Here is a 19,458-nt window from a genome sequence, read left to right as displayed (position 1 = left end):
CAGCTGCAGAGCCCCAATTCTGCATACACCGCCTGGAACCGGTTCAGGGGCATCCTGCCCCTCGCCCAGGCGGGAAACACACAAAGGGGAGTGGGTGTAGCCACCCTTTCCCGCCTCTACTCTGATTGGTAGGCTCTATTTTGGACCATCCCCTAATCTTGGGGATATATGGGAATAACTTTGCCCTAGAGCCTTAGATTCGTACAGGACTTCACAGAACTGACCTTCGACGAGCTGCTGCCCAGCTGACTGAAGAAATCTCCCTTGGGATAAAGGAGTTATCCCCCTGCTTGGCAGGCACCTAAAAGACTACAGGATACCCGGTTGGAACTTCGTTGCTCTCACGACCTTCGACGCCTTCCAGCAACCTCGAGGTGGGTCTCCAGTGCATCCCAGCGTCCTGTGAGCGTGCCCAGCAAGTCTGAGCACCCTGGACCACGTGGGTGCCGAGATCCCCGCATACCCCGAGACACCGGCCACCTCTTGTCCAGCACACGACCCCGACCAGTGGGGAAGTCGTGCTTTGGCCCATTTTTGAGCCAACCTTCACGCAGCATTTGTGCCGACCCTCAGCTCCCTGGCCCGCTCCGGTGGCCCGTGGGAGCCCTTTTACGCACTCCATTTTGCTGCCTTCCGCGGTCCCTTGTCTCTCGACTTGTGGGCCCTGACGGAGGACAATCTTCCTTTCTAAGAGTTCCCCTGATTGCTCCAGGCCTGCTCTACGCTCCCTGCAAAGGAGAGCACCCTCAGACCACGTGGGTCTGCACCAGCAGCTGCTTTGTTCATCTTGCGTGGGTTGCGGTTGCCAATGCTTAGTGGATCCAATCGGGACACTAACACCGCAGCGACCCTCAGCCGACGTGGGACAGTCGCCCTCCAGAAGCTGGCCTTCCTTGAAGCCTCCCGGAGCCCGTGACTGCAGAGCCCAGCTGTACCTTCCACACCTGAAGCACCCGACATCCACGAGCTCCTTCCTGTGAGCTCCCTGGTCACTGTGCTGTGACCCAGACTCTGTCCCCTCTGCTTTCAGGTTCATCTTTGTCTTTTCTTCAACTTTAATCTTCACGACTTCAGCGACACTTCCAGCTAGCAGCAGTTTGGACTCCTTTTCCATAGAAAATCAGCCCGCGACCCGACACCAGAATCGACCTATGCACCCGGCTTCCCTGGGGCAGGTAACAGTGGTACTTCGGTACTTCCGTGGTGGTGGGCTCTCCCAAGCCTTAAGTCCCAAGCCTTAACTTTGTACTGTTGTTAGAAGTGTCCTTAAACCTTAATTATTCAACCGCGACATTCTCCATAGGCTAACATTGCGATCCCGACAGCAGCTTCTCGCACTGCACACGCCTCCCGTGGGTCCCCTTCCTCTTAACTGTGGGTGGATTCTTAAGGGGCCAGCGATCCTGAATGCCCTAGGCATTGCCTGTAGAATTGTCGTGGTTCTTATACCACTATTTTAGTATATGGTTTGGTCCCCCCCTGGGGCCCATTGATTTCTGTGCTATTTATTGTGTTTAGAAATGCTTGTTTGAATTGTAACTTTGCCACTAGCCACATAAAGTGTCTGTGGGATTCTGTCTAGAATAAATACATATATTTTATATATATACCTGTGTGGGCTACTCTTTCATTTGGTTATTCAAGAGGTTATTATGGTAAAACAATAAGCTTAACACTCCTTCAAGACTTAGCCTGAAGGCTGCTCTCCACAGCTACCACTAGGATAGCTTTCTTAAAGGTTGTCTTAAACCTATCATCAATAGGAGTCGAATTGGACTGGTGCAAGGTGTCCCTATAACTAGGAACAGCATATGCCAGGCCAACTTCTCACACTAAGGTCTTAGACTCTTACTCTGGCCTAATGGCTAAGGTCTTAACTCTTACACTGGCCTAATGGTTAAGGTCTTAACACTTAGTCTGGCCTAATGTTTAAGGTCTTAAACTCTTACTCTGGCCTAATGGCTAAGGTCTTAACTCTTACTCTGGCCTACTGGTTAAGGTCTCAACACTTACTCTGGCCTACTGGTTAAGGTCTTAGACTCTTACTCTAGACAAATGGTTAAGGTCTTGGCTCTTACTCTGGCCTAATGGTTAAGGTCTTAGCTTCTTACTCTGGCCGAATGGTTAAGGTCTTGACTCTTACTCTGGCCTAATGGTTAAGGTCTTAGACTCTTACTCTGGCCTAATGGTTAAGGTCTTAACTCTTACTCTGGCCTAATGGTTAAGGTCTTAGACTCTTACTCTGGTGTAATGGTTAAGGTCTTAGACTATTACTCTGACCTAATGGTTAAGGTCTTAACTCTTAATCTGGCGTAATGGTTAAGGTCTTCACACTTACTCTGGCCTAATGGTTAAGCTCTTACTTCGGCCTAATGGTTAAGGTCGTAACTCTTACTCTGGCCTACTGGTTAAGGTCTTAACTCTTACTCTGGCCTAATGGTTAATGTCTTAATACTTACTCTAGCCTAATGGTTAAGCTCTTACTCTGGCCTAATGGTTAAGGTCTTAACTCTTACTCTGGCCTAATGGTTAAGGTCTTAGACTCCTACTCTGGCCTAATGGTTAAGGACTTAACTCTTACTCTGGCCTAATGGTTAAGGTCTTAGACTCTTACTCTGGCCTAATGGTTAAGGTCTTAACACTTACTCTGGCCTAATGGTTAAGCTCTTACTTTGGCCTACTGGTTAAGGTCTTAACTCTTACTCTGGCCTAATGGTTAAGGTCTCAACTCTTACTCTGTCCTACTGGTTAAGGTCTTAGCTTCTTACTCTGGCCTAATGGTTAAGGTCTTAGACTCTTACTCTGGCCTAATGGTTAAGGTCTTAACTCTTACTCTGGCCTAATGGTTAAGGTCTTAGACTCTTACTCTGGTGTAATGGTTAAGGTCTTAACTATTACTCTGGCCTAATGGTTAAGGTCTTAACTCTTAATCTGGCGTAATGGTTAAGGTCTTCACACTTACTCTGGCCTAATGGTTAAGCTCTTACTTCGGCCTAATGGTTAAGGTCGTAACTCTTACTCTGGCCTACTGGTTAAGGTCTTAGCTCTTACTCTGGCCTAATGGTTAATGTCTTAACACTTACTCTGGCCTAATGGTTAAGCTCTTACTCTGGCCTAATGGTTAAGGTCTTAACTCTTACTCTGGCCTAATGGTTAAGGTCTTAGACTCCTACTCTGGCCTAATGGTTAAGGTCTTAACTCTTACTCTGGCCTAATGGTTAAGGTCTTAGACTCTTACTCTGGCCTAATGGTTAAGGTCTTAACACTCACTCTGGCCTAATGGTTAAGCTCTTACTTTGGCCTACTGGTTAAGGTTCTAACTCTTACTCTGGCCTAATGGTTAAGGTCTCAACTCTTACTCTGTCCTACTGGTTAAGGTCTTAGCTTCTTACTCTGGCCTAATGGTTAAGGTCTTAACTATTACTCTGGCCTAATGGTTAAGGTCTTAGACTCTTACTCTGGCCTAATGGTTAAAGTCTTAACTCTTACTCTGGCCTACTGGTTAAGGTCTCAACTCTTACTCTGGCCTACTGGTTAAGGTCTTAGCTTCTTACTCTGGCTGAATGGTTAAGGTCTTAACTATTACTCTGGCCGAATGGTTAAGGTCTTAGACTATTACTCTGGCATAATGGTTAAGGTCTTAACTATTACTCTGGCCTAATGGTTAAGGTCTTAGACTATTACTCTGGCGTAATGGTTAAGGTCTTAACTATTACTCTGGCCTAATGGTTAAGGTCTTAGACTCTTACTCTGGCCTAATGGTTAAGGTCTTAGACTCTTACTCTGGCCTAATGGTTAAGGTCTTAACTCTTACTCTGGCGTAATGGTTAAGCTCTTACTTTGGCCTACTGGTTAAGGTCTTAACTCTTACTCTGGCGTAATGGTTAAGGTCTTGACTCTCACTCTGGCCTAATGGTTACAGTCTTAACTCTTACTCTGGCCTAATGGTTAACGTCTTAGACTCTTACTCTGGCCTAATGGTTAAGGTCTCAGACTCTTACTCTGTCCTACTGGTTAAGGTCTTAGCTTCTTACTCTGGCCTAATGGTTAAGGTCATAGACTCTTACTCTGGCGTAATGGTTAAGGTCTTAACTATTACTCTGGCCTAATGGTTAAGGTCTTAGACTCTTACTCTGGCCTAATGGTTAAAGTCTTAACTCTTACTCTGGCCTACTGGTTAAGGTCTCAACTCTTACTCTGGCCTACTGGTTAAGGTCATAGCTTCTTACTCTGGCTGAATGGTTAAGGTCTTAACTATTACTCTGGCCTAATGGTTAAGGTCTTAGACTATTACTCTGGCATAATGGTTAAGGTCTTAACTATTACTCTGGCCTAATGGTTAAGGTCTTAGACTCTTAATCTGGCGTAATGGTTAAGGTCTTAACTATTACTCTGGCCTAATGGTTAAGGTCTTAGACTCTTACTCTGGTCTAATGGTTAAGGTCTTAGACTCTTACTCTGGCCTAATGGTTACGGTTTTAACTCTTACTCTTGCGTAATGGTTAAGCCCTTACTTTGGCCTACTGGTTAAGGCCTTAACTCTTACTCTGGCGTAATGGTTAAGGTCTTAACTCTTACTCTGGCGTAATGGTTAAGGTCTTAACTCTTACTCTATCCTAATGGTTAAGGTCTTAACTCTTACTCTGGCCTAATGGCTAAGGTCTTAGACTCTTACTCTGGCCTACTGGTTAAGGTCTTAACTCTTACTCTGGCCTAATGGTTAAGGTCTTAACTCTTACTCTGGCCTACTGGTTAAGGTCTTAACTCTTACACTGGCCTAATGGTTAAGGTCTTAACTCTTAGTCTGGCCTAATGGTTAAGGTCTTAAACTCTTACTCTGGCCTAATGGCTAAGGTCTTAACTCTTACTCTGGCCTAATGGTTAAGGTCTTATACTCTTACTCTGGCCTAATGGTTAAGGTCTTAACTCTTACTCTGGCCTACTGGTTAAGGTCTCAACTCTTACTCTGGCCTACTGGTTAAGGTCTTAGCTTCTTACTCTGGCCGAATGGTTAAGGTCTTGACTCTTACTCTGGCCTAATGGTTAAGGTCTTAGACTCTTACTCTGGACTAATGGCTAAGGTCTTAGACTCTTACTATGGCCTAATGGCTAAGGTCTTAACTCTTTCACTGGCCTAATGGTTAAGGTCTTAACTCTTAGTCTGGCCTAATGGTTAAGGTCTTAAACTCTTACTCTGGCCTAATGGCTAAGGTCTTAACTCTTACTCTGGCCTACTGGTTAAGGTCTCAACACTTACTCTGGCCTACTGGTTAAGGTCTTAGACTCTTACTCTAGACAAATGGTTAAGGTCTTGGCTCTTACTCTGGCCTAATTGTTAAGGTATTAGCTCTTACTCTGGCCTAATGGTTAAGGTCTTGACTCTCACTCTAGCCTAATGGTTGCGGTCTTGACTCTTACTCTGGCCTAATGGTTAAGCTCTTAGACTCTTACTCTGGCCTAATGGTTAAGGTTTTAACTCTTACTCTGGCCTAATGGTTAAGGTCTTAACTCTTACTCTGGCCTAATGGTTAAGGTCTTAGACTCTTACTCTGGCTTAATGGTTAAGGTCTTAACTATTACTCTGGCCTAATGGTTAAGGTCTTAGACTCTTACTCTGTCCTAATGGTTAAGGTCTTAGACTCTTACTCTGACCTAATGTTTAAGGTCTTAACTCTTACTCTGGCCTAATGGTTATGGTCTTAGACTCTTACTCTGGCGTAATGGTTAAGGTCTTAACTATTACTCTGGCCTAATGGTTAAGGTCTTAGACTCTTACTCTGGCCTAATGGTTAAGGTCTTAGACTCTTACTCTGGCCTAATGGTTAAGGTCTTAACTCTTACTCTGGCGTAATGGTTAAGATCCTAACACTTACTCTGGCCTAATGGTTAAGCTCTTACTTTGGCCTAATGGTTAAGGTCTTAACTCTTACTCTGTCCTAATGGTTGAGGTCTTAACTATTACTCTGGCCTAATGGTTAAGGTCTTAACTCTTACTCTAGCCTAATGGTTAAGGTCTTAACTCTTACTCTGGCCTAATGGCTAAGGTCTTAGACTCTTGCTCTGGCCTACTGGTTAAGGTCTTAACTCTTACTCTGGCCTAATGGTTAAGGTCTTAACTCTTACTCTGGCCTACTGGTTAAGGTCTTAACTCTTACTCTGGCCTAATGGTTAAGGTCTTAACTCTTAGTCTGGCCTAATGGTTAAGGTCTTAAACTCTTACTCTGGCCTAATGGCTAAGGTCTTAACTCTTACTCTGATCTAATGGTTAAGGTCTTATATTCTTACTCTGGCCTAATGGTTAAGGTCTTAACTCTTACTCTGGCCTACTGGTTAAGGTCTCAACTCTTACTCTGGCCTACTGGTTAAGGTCTTAGCTTCTTACTCTGGCCGAATGGCTAAGGTCTTGACTCTTACTCTGGCCTAATGGTTAAGGTCTTTGACTCTTACTCTGGCCTAATGGTTAAGGTCTTAACTCTTACTCTGGCCTAATGGTTAAGGTCTTAGACTCTTACTCTGGCCTAATGGTTAAGTTCTTACTTTGGCCTAATGGTTAAGGTCGTAACTCTTACTCTGGCCTACTGGTTAAGGTCTTAGACTCTTACTCTGGCGTAATGGTTAAGGTCTTAACTATTACTCTGGCCTAATGGTTAAGGTCTTAGACTCTTACTCTGACCTAATAATTAAGGTCTTAACTCTTAATCTGGAGTAATGGTTAAGGTCTTCAAACTTACTCTGGCCTAATGATTAAGGTCTTAGACTCTTACTCTGGCGTAATGTATAAGGTCTTAACTATTACTCTGGTCTAATGGTTAAGGTCTTAGACTCTTACTCTGGCCTAATGTTTAAGATCTTACTTTGGCCTACTGGTTAAGGTCTTAACTCTTACTCTGGCCTAATGGTTAAGGTTTCAACTCTTACTCTGTCCTACTGGTTAAGGTCTTAGCTTCTTACTCTGTCCTAATGGTTAAGGTCATAGACTCTTACTCTGGCGTAATGGTTAAGGTCTTAACTATTACTCTGGCCTAATGTTTAAGGTCTTAGACTCTTACTCTGGCCTAATGGTTAAGGTCTTAACTCTTACTCTGGCCCAATGGTTAAGGTCTTAACTCTTACTCTGGCCTAATGGTTAAGGTCTTAACTATTACTCTGGCCTAATGGTTAAGGTCTTAGACTCTTAATCTGGCGTAATGGTTAAGGTCTTAACTCTTACTCTAGCCTAATGGTTAAGGTCTTAACTCTTACTCTGGCCTAATGGCTAAGGTCTTAGACTCTTACTCTGGCCTACTGGTTAAGGTCTTAACTCTTACTCTGGCCTAATGGTTAAGGTATTAACTCTTACTCTGGCCTACTGGTTAAGGTCTTAACTCTTACACTGGCCCAATGGTTAAGGTCTTAACTCTTAGTCTGGCCTAATGGTTAAGGTCTTAAACTCTTACTCTGGCCTAATGGCTAAGGTCTTAACTCTTACTCTGGCCTAATGGTTAAGGTCTTATACTCTTACTCTGGCCTAATGGTTAAGGTCTTAACTCTTACTCTGGCCTACTGGTTAAGGTCTCAACTCTTACTCTGGCCTACTGGTTAAGGTCTTAGCTTCTTACTCTGGCCGAATGGTTAAGGTCTTTACTCTTACTTTGGCCTAATGGTTAAGGTCTTAGACTCTTACTCTGGCCTAATGGTTAAGGTCTTAACTCTTACTCTGGCCTAATGGTTAAGGTCTTAGACTCTTACTCTGGCGTAATGGTTAAGGTCTTAACTATTACTCTGGGCTAATGGTTAAGGTCTTAGACTCTTACTCTGACCTAATGGTTAAGGTCCTAACTCTTAATCTGGCGTAATGGTTAAGGTCTTCACACTTACTCTGGCCTAATGGTTAAGCTCTTACTTTGGCCTAATGGTTAACGTCGTAACTCTTACTCTGGTCTACTGGTTAAGGTCTTAACTCTTACTCTGGCCTAATAGTTAATGTCTTAACACTTACTCTGGCCTAATGGTTAAGCTCTTACTCTGGCCTAATGGTTAAGGTCTTAACTCTTACTCTGGCCTAATGGTTAAGGTCTTAGACTCTTACTCTAGACAAATGGTTAAGGTCTTGGCTCTTACTCTGGCCTAATGGTTAAGGTCTTAACTCTTAGTCTGGCCTAATGGTTTAGGTCTTAACTCTTACTCTGGCCTACTGGTTAAGGTCTCAACACTTACTCTGGCCTACTGGTTAAGGTCTTAGACTCTTACTCTAGACAAATGGTTATGGTCTTGGCTCTTACTCTGGTCTAATGGTTAAGGTATTAGCTCTTACTCTGGCCTAATGGTTAAGGTCTTGACTCTCACTCTGGCCTAATGGTTACGGTCTTGACTCTTACTCTGGACTAATGGTTAAGCTCTTAGACTCTTACTCTGGCCTAATGGTTAAGGTCTTAACTCTTACTCTGGCCTAATGGTTAAGGTCTTAACTCTTACTCTGGCCTAATGGTTAAGGTCTTAGACTCTTACTCTGGTGTAATGGTTAAGGTCTTAACTATTACTCTGGCCTAATGGTTAAGGTCTTAGACTCTTACTCTGACCTAATGGTTAAGGTCTTAACTCTTACTCTGGCCTAATGGTTAAGGTCTTAGACTCTTACTCTGGCGTAATGGTTAATGTCTTAACTATTACTCTGGCCTAATGGTTAAGGTCTTAGACTCTTACTCTGGCCTAATGGTTAAGGTCTTAGACTCTTACTCTGGCCTAATGGTTAAGGTCTTAACTCTTACTCTGGTGTAATGGTTAAGCTCTTACTTTGGCCTACTGGTTAAGGTCTTAACTCTTACTCTGGCGTAATGGTTAAGGTCTTCACACTTACTCTGGCCTAATGGTTAAGCTCTTACTTTGGCCTAATGGTTAAGGTCGTATCTCTTACTCTGGCCTGCTGGTTAAGGTCTTAACTCTTACTCTGGCCTAATGGTTAATGTCTTAACACTTACTCTGGCCTAATGGTTAAGCTATTATTTTGGCCTAATGCTTAAGGTCTTAGCTCTTACTCTGGCCTAAAGGTTAATGTCTTAACTCTTACTCTTGCCTAATGGTTAAGGTCTTGACTCTCACTCTGGCCTAATGGTTAAGGTCTTAGCTCTTACTCTGGGCTAATGGTTAAGGTCTTGACTCTCACTCAGGCATAATGGTTACGGTCTTAACTCTTACTCTGGCCTAATGGTTAAGGTCTTAACTCTTACTCTGGCCTAATGGTTAAGGTCTTAGACTCTTACTCTGGCCTAATGGTTAAGGTCTTAACTCTTACTCTGGCCTAATGGTTAAAGTCTTAGACTCTTACTCTGGCGTAATGGTTAAGGTCTTAACACTTACTCTGGCCTAATGGTTAACCTCTTACTCTGGCCTAATGGTTAAGGTCTTAACTCTTACTCTGGCCTAATGGTTAAGGTCTTAGACTCCTACTCTGGCCTAATGGTTAAGGTCTTAACTCTTACTCTGGCCTAATGGTTAAGGTCTTAGACTCTTACTCTGGCCTAATGGTTAAGGTCTTAACACTTACTCTGGCCTAATGGTTAAGCTCTTACTTTGGCCTACTGGTTAAGGTCTTAACTCTTACTCTGGCCTAATGGTTAAGGTTTCAACTCTTACTCTGTCCTACTGGTTAAGGTCTCAGCTTCTTACTCTGTCCTAATGGTTAAGGTCATAGACTCTTACTCTGGCGTAATGGTTAAGGTCTTAACTATTACTCTGGCCTAATGGTTAAGGTCTTAGACTCTTACTCTGGCCTAATGGTTAAGGTCTTAACTCTTACTCTGGCCCAATGGTTAAGGTCTTAACTCTTACTCTGGCCTAATGGTTAAGGTCTTAACTCTTACACTGGCCTAATGGTTAAGGTCTTAACTCTTAGTCTGGCCTAATGGTTAAGGTCTTAACTCTTACTCTGGCCTACTGGTTACGGTCTCAACTCTTACTCTGGCCTACTGGTTAAGGTCTTAGCTTCTTACTCTGACCGAATGGTTAAGGTCTTGACTCTTACTTTGGCCTAATGGTTAAGGTCTTAGACTCTTACTCTGGCCTAATGGTTAAGGTCTTAACTCTTACTCTGGCCTAATGGTTAAGGTCTTAGACTCTTACTCTGGCGTAATGGTTAAGGTCTTAACTATTACTCTGGGCTAATGGTTAAGGTCTTAGACTCTTACTCTGACCTAATGGTTAAGGTCATAACTCTTAATCTGGCGTAATGGTTAAGGTCTTCACACTTACTCTGGCCTAATGGTTAAGCTCTTACTTTGGCCTAATGGTTAAGGTCGTAACTCTTACTCTGGCCTACTGGTTAAGGTCTTAGACTCTTACTCTGGCGTAATGGTTAAGGTCTTAACTATTACTCTAGCCTAATGGTTAAGGTCTTAGACTCTTACTCTGACCTAATAATTAAGGTCTTAACTCTTAATCTGGAGTAATGGTTGAGGTCTTCAAACTTACTCTGGCCTAATGATTAAGGTCTTAGACTCTTACTCGGGCGTAATGGTTAAGGTCTTAACTATTACTCTGGCCTAATGGTTAAGGTCTTAGACTCTTACTCTGGCCTAATGGTTAAGGTCTTAGACTCTTACTCTGACCTAATGGTTAAGGTCTTAACTCTTACTCTGGCCTAATGGTTAAGGTCTTAGACTCTTACTCTGGCCTAATGGTTAAGGTCTTAACTCTTACACTAGCCTAATGGTTAAGGTCTTAACACTTACTCTGGCCTAATGGTTAAGCTCTTACTTTGGCCTAATGGTTAAGGTCTTAACTCTTACTCTGTCCTAATGGTTGAGGTCTTAACTCTTACTCTGGCCTAATGGTTAAGGTCTTAACTATTACTCTGGCCTAATGGTTAAGGTCTTAACTCTTACACTAGCCTAATGGTTAAGGTCTTAACTCTTACTCTGGCCTAATGGCTAAGGTCTTAACTCTTAGTCTGGCCTAATGGTTAAGGTCTTAAACTCTTACTCTGGCCTAATGGCTAAGGTCTTAACTCTTACTCTGGCCTAATGGTTAAGGTCTTATACTCTTACTCTGGCCTAATGGTTAAGGTCTTAACTCTTACTCTGGCCTACTGGTTAAGGTCTCAACTCTTACTCTGGCCTACTGGTTAAGGTCTTAGCTTCTTACTCTGGCCGAATGGTTAAGGTCTTGACTCTTACTCTTTCCTAATGGTTAAGGTCTTAGACTCTTACTCTGGCCTAATGGTTAAGGTCTTTACTCTTACTTTGGCCTAATGGTTAAGGTCTTAGACTCTTACTCTGGCCTAATGGTTAAGGTCTTAACTCTTACTCTGGCCTAATGGTTAAGGTCTTAGACTCTTACTCTGGCGTAATGGTTAAGGTCTTAACTATTACTCTGGGCTAATGGTTAAGGTCTTAGACTCTTACTCTGACCTAATGGTTAAGGTCTTAACTCTTAATCTGGCGTAATGGTTAAGGTCTTCACACTTACTCTGGCCTAATGGTTAAGCTCTTACTTTGGCCTAATGGTTAACGTCGTAACTCTTACTCTGGTCTACTGGTTAAGGTCTTAACTCTTACTCTGGCCTAATAGTTAATGTCTTAACACTTACTCTGGCCTAATGGTTAAGCTCTTACTCTGGCCTAATGGTTAAGGTCTTAACTCTTACTCTGGCCTAATGGTTAAGGTCTTAGACTCTTACTCTAGACAAATGGTTAAGGTCTTGGCTCTTACTCTGGCCTAATGGTTAAGGTCTTAACTCTTAGTCTGGCCTAATGGTTTAGGTCTTAACTCTTACTCTGGCCTACTGGTTAAGGTCTCAACACTTACTCTGGCCTACTGGTTAAGGTCTTAGACTCTTACTCTAGACAAATGGTTATGGTCTTGGCTCTTACTCTGGTCTAATGGTTAAGGTATTAGCTCTTACTCTGGCCTAATGGTTAAGGTCTTGACTCTCACTCTGGCCTAATGGTTACGGTCTTGACTCTTACTCTGGACTAATGGTTAAGCTCTTAGACTCTTACTCTGGCCTAATGGTTAAGGTCTTAACTCTTACTCTGGCCTAATGGTTAAGGTCTTAACTCTTACTCTGGCCTAATGGTTAAGGTCTTAGACTCTTACTCTGGTGTAATGGTTAAGGTCTTAACTATTACTCTGGCCTAATGGTTAAGGTCTTAGACTCTTACTCTGACCTAATGGTTAAGGTCTTAACTCTTACTCTGGCCTAATGGTTAAGGTCTTAGACTCTTACTCTGGCGTAATGGTTAATGTCTTAACTATTACTCTGGCCTAATGGTTAAGGTCTTAGACTCTTACTCTGGCCTAATGGTTAAGGTCTTAGACTCTTACTCTGGCCTAATGGTTAAGGTCTTAACTCTTAATCTGGTGTAATGGTTAAGCTCTTACTTTGGCCTACTGGTTAAGGTCTTAACTCTTACTCTGGCGTAATGGTTAAGGTCTTCACACTTACTCTGGCCTAATGGTTAAGCTCTTACTTTGGCCTAATGGTTAAGGTCGTATCTCTTACTCTGGCCTGCTGGTTAAGGTCTTAACTCTTACTCTGGCCTAATGGTTAATGTCTTAACACTTACTCTGGCCTAATGGTTAAGCTATTATTTTGGCCTAATGCTTAAGGTCTTAGCTCTTACTCTGGCCTAAAGGTTAATGTCTTAACTCTTACTCTTGCCTAATGGTTAAGGTCTTGACTCTCACTCTGGCCTAATGGTTAAGGTCTTAGCTCTTACTCTGGGCTAATGGTTAAGGTCTTGACTCTCACTCAGGCATAATGGTTACGGTCTTAACTCTTACTCTGGCCTAATGGTTAAGGTCTTAACTCTTACTCTGGCCTAATGGTTAAGGTCTTAGACTCTTACTCTGGCCTAATGGTTAAGGTCTTAACTCTTACTCTGGCCTAATGGTTAAAGTCTTAGACTCTTACTCTGGCGTAATGGTTAAGGTCTTAACACTTACTCTGGCCTAATGGTTAACCTCTTACTCTGGCCTAATGGTTAAGGTCTTAACTCTTACTCTGGCCTAATGGTTAAGGTCTTAGACTCCTACTCTGGCCTAATGGTTAAGGTCTTAACTCTTACTCTGGCCTAATGGTTAAGGTCTTAGACTCTTACTCTGGCCTAATGGTTAAGGTCTTAACACTTACTCTGGCCTAATGGTTAAGCTCTTACTTTCGCCTACTGGTTAAGGTCTTAACTCTTACTCTGGCCTAATGGTTAAGGTTTCAACTCTTACTCTGTCCTACTGGTTAAGGTCTCAGCTTCTTACTCTGTCCTAATGGTTAAGGTCATAGACTCTTACTCTGGCGTAATGGTTAAGGTCTTAACTATTACTCTGGCCTAATGGTTAAGGTCTTAGACTCTTACTCTGGCCTAATGGTTAAGGTCTTAACTCTTACTCTGGCCCAATGGTTAAGGTCTTAACTCTTACTCTGGCCTAATGGTTAAGGTCTTAACTCTTACACTGGCCTAATGGTTAAGGTCTTAACTCTTAGTCTGGCCTAATGGTTAAGGTCTTAACTCTTACTCTGGCCTACTGGTTACGGTCTCAACTCTTACTCTGGCCTACTGGTTAAGGTCTTAGCTTCTTACTCTGACCAAATGGTTAAGGTCTTGACTCTTACTTTGGCCTAATGGTTAAGGTCTTAGACTCTTACTCTGGCCTAATGGTTAAGGTCTTAACTCTTACTCTGGCCTAATGGTTAAGGTCTTAGACTCTTACTCTGGCGTAATGGTTAAGGTCTTAACTATTACTCTGGGCTAATGGTTAAGGTCTTAGACTCTTACTCTGACCTAATGGTTAAGGTCATAACTCTTAATCTGGCGTAATGGTTAAGGTCTTCACACTTACTCTGGCCTAATGGTTAAGCTCTTACTTTGGCCTAATGGTTAAGGTCGTAACTCTTACTCTGGCCTACTGGTTAAGGTCTTAGACTCTTACTCTGGCGTAATGGTTAAGGTCTTAACTATTACTCTAGCCTAATGGTTAAGGTCTTAGACTCTTACTCTGACCTAATAATTAAGGTCTTAACTCTTAATCTGGAGTAATGGTTGAGGTCTTCAAACTTACTCTGGCCTAATGATTAAGGTCTTAGACTCTTACTCGGGCGTAATGGTTAAGGTCTTAACTATTACTCTGGCCTAATGGTTAAGGTCTTAGACTCTTACTCTGGCCTAATGGTTAAGGTCTTAGACTCTTACTCTGACCTAATGGTTAAGGTCTTAACTCTTACTCTGGCCTAATGGTTAAGGTCTTAGACTCTTACTCTGGCCTAATGGTTAAGGTCTTAACTCTTACACTAGCCTAATGGTTAAGGTCTTAACACTTACTCTGGCCTAATGGTTAAGCTCTTACTTTGGCCTAATGGTTAAGGTCTTAACTCTTACTCTGTCCTAATGGTTGAGGTCTTAACTCTTACTCTGGCCTAATGGTTAAGGTCTTAACTATTACTCTGGCCTAATGGTTAAGGTCTTAACTCTTACACTAGCCTAATGGTTAAGGTCTTAACTCTTACTCTGGCCTAATGGCTAAGGTCTTAACTCTTAGTCTGGCCTAATGGTTAAGGTCTTAAACTCTTACTCTGGCCTAATGGCTAAGGTCTTAACTCTTACTCTGGCCTAATGGTTAAGGTCTTATACTCTTACTCTGGCCTAATGGTTAAGGTCTTAACTCTTACTCTGGCCTACTGGTTAAGGTCTCAACTCTTACTCTGGCCTACTGGTTAAGGTCTTAGCTTCTTACTCTGGCCGAATGGTTAAGGTCTTGACTCTTACTCTTTCCTAATGGTTAAGGTCTTAGACTCTTACTCTGGCCTAATGGTTAAGGTCTTAACTCTTACTCTGGCCTAATGGTTAAGGTCTTAGACTCTTACTCTGGCGTAATGGTTAAGGTCTTAACTATTACTCTGGCCTAATGGTTAAGGTCTTAGACTCTTACTCTGACCTAATGGTTAAGGTCTTAACTCTTAATCTGGCGTAATGGTTAAGGTCTTCACACTTACTCTGGCCTAATGGTTAAGCTCTTACTTTGGCCTACTGGTTAAGGTCTTAACTCTTACTCTGGCCTAATGGTTAAGCTCTTACTCTGGCCTAATGGTTAAGGTCTTAACTCTTAATCTGGCCTAATGGTTAAGGTCTCAACACTTACTCTGGCCTAATGGTTAAGGTCTTAACACTTACTCTGGCCTAATGGTTAAGCTCTTACTCTGGCCTAATGGTTAAGGTCTTAACTCTTACTCTGGCCTAATGGTTAAGGTCTTAACTCTTACTCTGGCCTACTGGTTAAGGTCTTAAACCTTACTCTGGCCTAATGGTTAAGCTCTTACTCTGGCCTAATGGTTAAGGTCTTAACTCTTACTCTGGCCTAATGGTTAAGGTCTTAGACTCCTACTCTGGCCTAATGGTTAAGGTCTTAACTCTTACTCTGGCCTAATGGTTAAGGTCTTAGACTCTTACTCTGGCCTAATGGTTAAGGTCTTAACACTTACTCTGGCCTAATGGTTAAGCTCTTACTTTGGCCTACTGGTTAAGGTCTTAACTCTTACTCTGGCCTAATGGTTAAGGTTTCAACTCTTACTCTGTCCTACTGGTTAAGGTCTTAGCTTCTTACTCTGTCCTAATGGTTAAGGTCATAGACTCTTACTCTGGCGTAATGGTTAAGGTCTTAACTATTACTCTGGCCTAATGGTTAAGGTCTTAGACTCTTACTCTGGCCTAATGGTTAAGGTCTTAACTCTTACTCTGGCCCAATGATTAAGGTCTTAACTCTTACTCTGGCCTAATGGTTAAGGTCTTAACTATTACTCTGGCCTAATGGTTAAGGTCTTAGACTCTTACTCTGGCGTAATGGTTAAGGTCTTAACTCTTACTCTAGCCTAATGGTTAAGGTCTTAACTCTTACTCTGGCCTAATGGCTAAGGTCTTAGACTCTTAATCTGGCGTAATGGTTAAGGTCTTAACTCTTAATCTGGCGTAATGGTTAAGGTCTTCACACTTACTCTGGCCTAATGGTTAAGCTCTTACTTCAGCCTAATGGTTAAGGTCGTAACTCTTACTCTGGCCTACTGGTTAAGGTCTTAACTCTTACTCTGGCCTAATGGTTAATGTCTTAACACTTACTCTGGCCTAATGGTTAAGCTCTTACTCTGGCCTAATGGTTAAGGTCTTAACTCTTACTCTGGCCTAATGGTTAAGGTCTTAGACTCCTACTCTGGCCTAATGGTTAAGGTCTTAACTCTTACTCTGGCCTAATGGTTAAGGTCTTAGACTCTTACTCTGGCCTAATGGTTAAGGTCTTAACACTTACTCTGGCCTAATGGTTAAGCTCTTACTTTGGCCTACTGGTTAAGGTCTTAACTCTTACTCTGGCCTAATGGTTAAGGTCTCAACTCTTACTCTGGCGTAATGGTTAAGGTCTTAACTATTACTCTGGCCTAATGGTTAAGGTCTTATACTCTTACTCTGGCCTAATGGTTAAAGTCTTAACTCTTACTCTGGCCTACTGGTTAAGGTCTCAACTCTTACTCTGGCCTACTGGTTAATGTCTTAGCTTCTTACTCTGGCTGAATGGTTAAGGTCTTAACTATTACTCTGGCCTAATGGTTAAGGTCTTAGACTATTACTCTGGCATAATGGTTAAGGTCTTAACTATTACTCTGGCCTAATGGTTAAGGTCTTAGACTCTTACTCTGGCGTAATGGTTAAGGTCTTAACTATTGGCCTAATGGTTAAGGTCTTAGACTCTTACTCTGGCCTAATGGTTAAGGTCTTAGACTCTTACTCTGGCCTAATGGTTAAGGTCTTAACTCTTACTCTGGCGTAATGGTTAAGCTCTTACTTTGGCCTACTGGTTAAGGTCTTAACTCTTACTCTGGCGTAATGGTTAAGGTCCTGACTCTCACTCTGGCCTAATGGTTACAGTCTTAACTCTTACTCTGGCCTAATGGTTAACGTCTTAGACTCTTACTCTGGCCTAATGGTTAAGGTCTCAGACTCTTACTCTGTCCTACTGGTTAAGGTCTTAGCTTCTTACTCTGGCCTAATGGTTAAGGTCATAGACTCTTACTCTGGCGTAATGGTTAAGGTCTTAACTATTACTCTGGCCTAATGGTTAATGTCTTAACACTTACTCTGGCCTAATGGTTAAGCTCTTACTCTGGCCTAATGGTTAAGGTCTTAACTCTTACTCTGGCCTAATGGTTAAGGTCTTAGACTCCTACTCTGGCCTAATGGTTAAGGTCTTAACTCTTACTCTGGCCTAATGGTTAAGGTCTTAGACTCTTACTCTGGCCTAATGGTTAAGGTCTTAACACTTACTCTGGCCTAATGGTTAAGCTCTTACTTTGGCCTACTGGTTAAGGTCTTAACTCTTACTCTGGCCTAATGGTTAAGGTCTCAACTCTTACTCTGTCCTACTGGTTAAGGTCTTAGCTTCTTACTCTGGCCTAATGGTTAAGGTCATAGACTCTTACTCTGGCGTAATGGTTAAGGTCTTAACTATTACTCTGGCCTAATGGTTAAGGTCTTATACTCTTACTCTGGCCTAATGGTTAAAGTCTTAACTCTTACTCTGGCCTACTGGTTAAGGTCTTATACTCTTACTGTGGCCTAATGGTTAAGGTCTTAACTCTTACTCTGGCCTACTGGTTAAGGTCTCAACTCTTACTCTGGCCTACTGGTTAAGGTCTTAGCTTCTTACTCTGGCCGAATGGTTAAGGTCTTGACTCTTACTCTGGCCTAATGGTTAAGGTCTTAGACTCTTACTCTGGCCTAATGTCTAAGGTCTTAGACTCTTACTCTGGCCTAATGGCTAAGGTCTTAACTCTTACACTGGCCTAATGGTTAAGGTCTTAACTCTTAGTCTGGCCTAATGGTTAAGGTCTTAAACTCTTACTCTGGCCTAATGGCTAAGGTCTTAACTCTTACTCTGGCCTACTGGTTAAGGTCTCAACACTTACTCTGGCCTACTGGTTAAGGTCTTAGACTCTTACTCTAGACAAATGGTAAAGGTCTTGGCTCTTACTCTGGCCTAATGGTTAAGATATTAGCTCTTACTCTGGCCTAATGGTTAAGATCTTGACTCTCACTCTGGCCTAATGGTTACGGTCTTGACTCTTATTCTGGCCTAATGATTAAGCTCTTAGACTCTTACTCTGGCCTAATGGTTAAGGTTTTAACTCTTACTCTGGCCTAATGGTTAAGGTCTTAACTCTTACTCTGGCCTAATGGTTAAAGTCTTAGACTCTTACTCTGGCGTAATGGTTAAGGTCTTAACTATTACTCTGGCCTAATGGTTAAGGTCTTAGACTCTTACTCTGGCCTAATGGTTAAGGTCTTAGACTCTTACTCTGACCTAATGGTTAAGGTCTTAACTCTTACTCTGGCCTAATGGTTAAGGTCTTAACTATTACTCTGGCCTAATGGTTAAGGTCTTATACTCTTACTCTGGCCTAATGGTTAAAGTCTTAACTCTTACTCTGGCCTACTGGTTAAGGTCTCAACTCTTACTCTGGCCTACTGGTTAATGTCTTAGCTTCTTACTCTGGCTGAATGGTTAAGGTCTTAACTATTACTCTGGCCTAATGGTTAAGGTCTTAGACTATTACTCTGGCATAATGGTTAAGGTCTTAACTATTACTCTGGCCTAATGGTTAAGGTCTTAGACTCTTACTCTGGTGTAATGGTTAAGGTCTTAACTATTGGCCTAATGGTTAAGGTCTTAGACTCTTACTCTGGCCTAATGGTTAAGGTCTTAGACTCTTACTCTGGCCTAATGGTTAAGGTCTTAACTCTTACTCTGGCGTAATGGTTAAGCTCTTACTTTGGCCTACTGGTTAAGGTCTTAACTCTTACTCTGGCGTAATGGTTAAGGTCCTGACTCTCACTCTGGCCTAATGGTTACAGTCTTAACTCTTACTCTGGCCTAATGGTTAACGTCTTAGACTCTTACTCTGGCCTAATGGTTAAGGTCTCAGACTCTTACTCTGTCCTACTGGTTAAGGTCTTAGCTTCTTACTCTGGCCTAATGGTTAAGGTCATAGACTCTTACTCTGGCGTAATGGTTAAGGTCTTAACTATTACTCTGGCCTAATGGTTAATGTCTTAACACTTACTCTGGCCTAATGGTTAAGCTCTTACTCTGGCCTAATGGTTAAGGTCTTAACTCTTACTCTGGCCTAATGGTTAAGGTCTTAGACTCCTACTCTGGCCTAATGGTTAAGGTCTTAACTCTTACTCTGGCCTAATGGTTAAGGTCTTAGACTCTTACTCTGGCCTAATGGTTAAGGTCTTAACACTTACTCTGGCCTAATGGTTAAGCTCTTACTTTGGCCTACTGGTTAAGGTCTTAACTCTTACTCTGGCCTAATGGTTAAGGTCTCAACTCTTACTCTGTCCTACTGGTTAAGGTCTTAGCTTCTTACTCTGGCCTAATGGTTAAGGTCATAGACTCTTACTCTGGCCTAATGGTTAAGGTCTTATACTCTTACTCTGGCCTAAT

The sequence above is a fragment of the Triturus cristatus genome, chromosome 8 (assembly GCF_964204655.1).
Source record: "Triturus cristatus chromosome 8, aTriCri1.1, whole genome shotgun sequence".
Lineage (NCBI taxonomy): Eukaryota > Metazoa > Chordata > Amphibia > Caudata > Salamandridae > Triturus > Triturus cristatus.
This window is presented reverse-complemented; position numbering follows the sequence as displayed.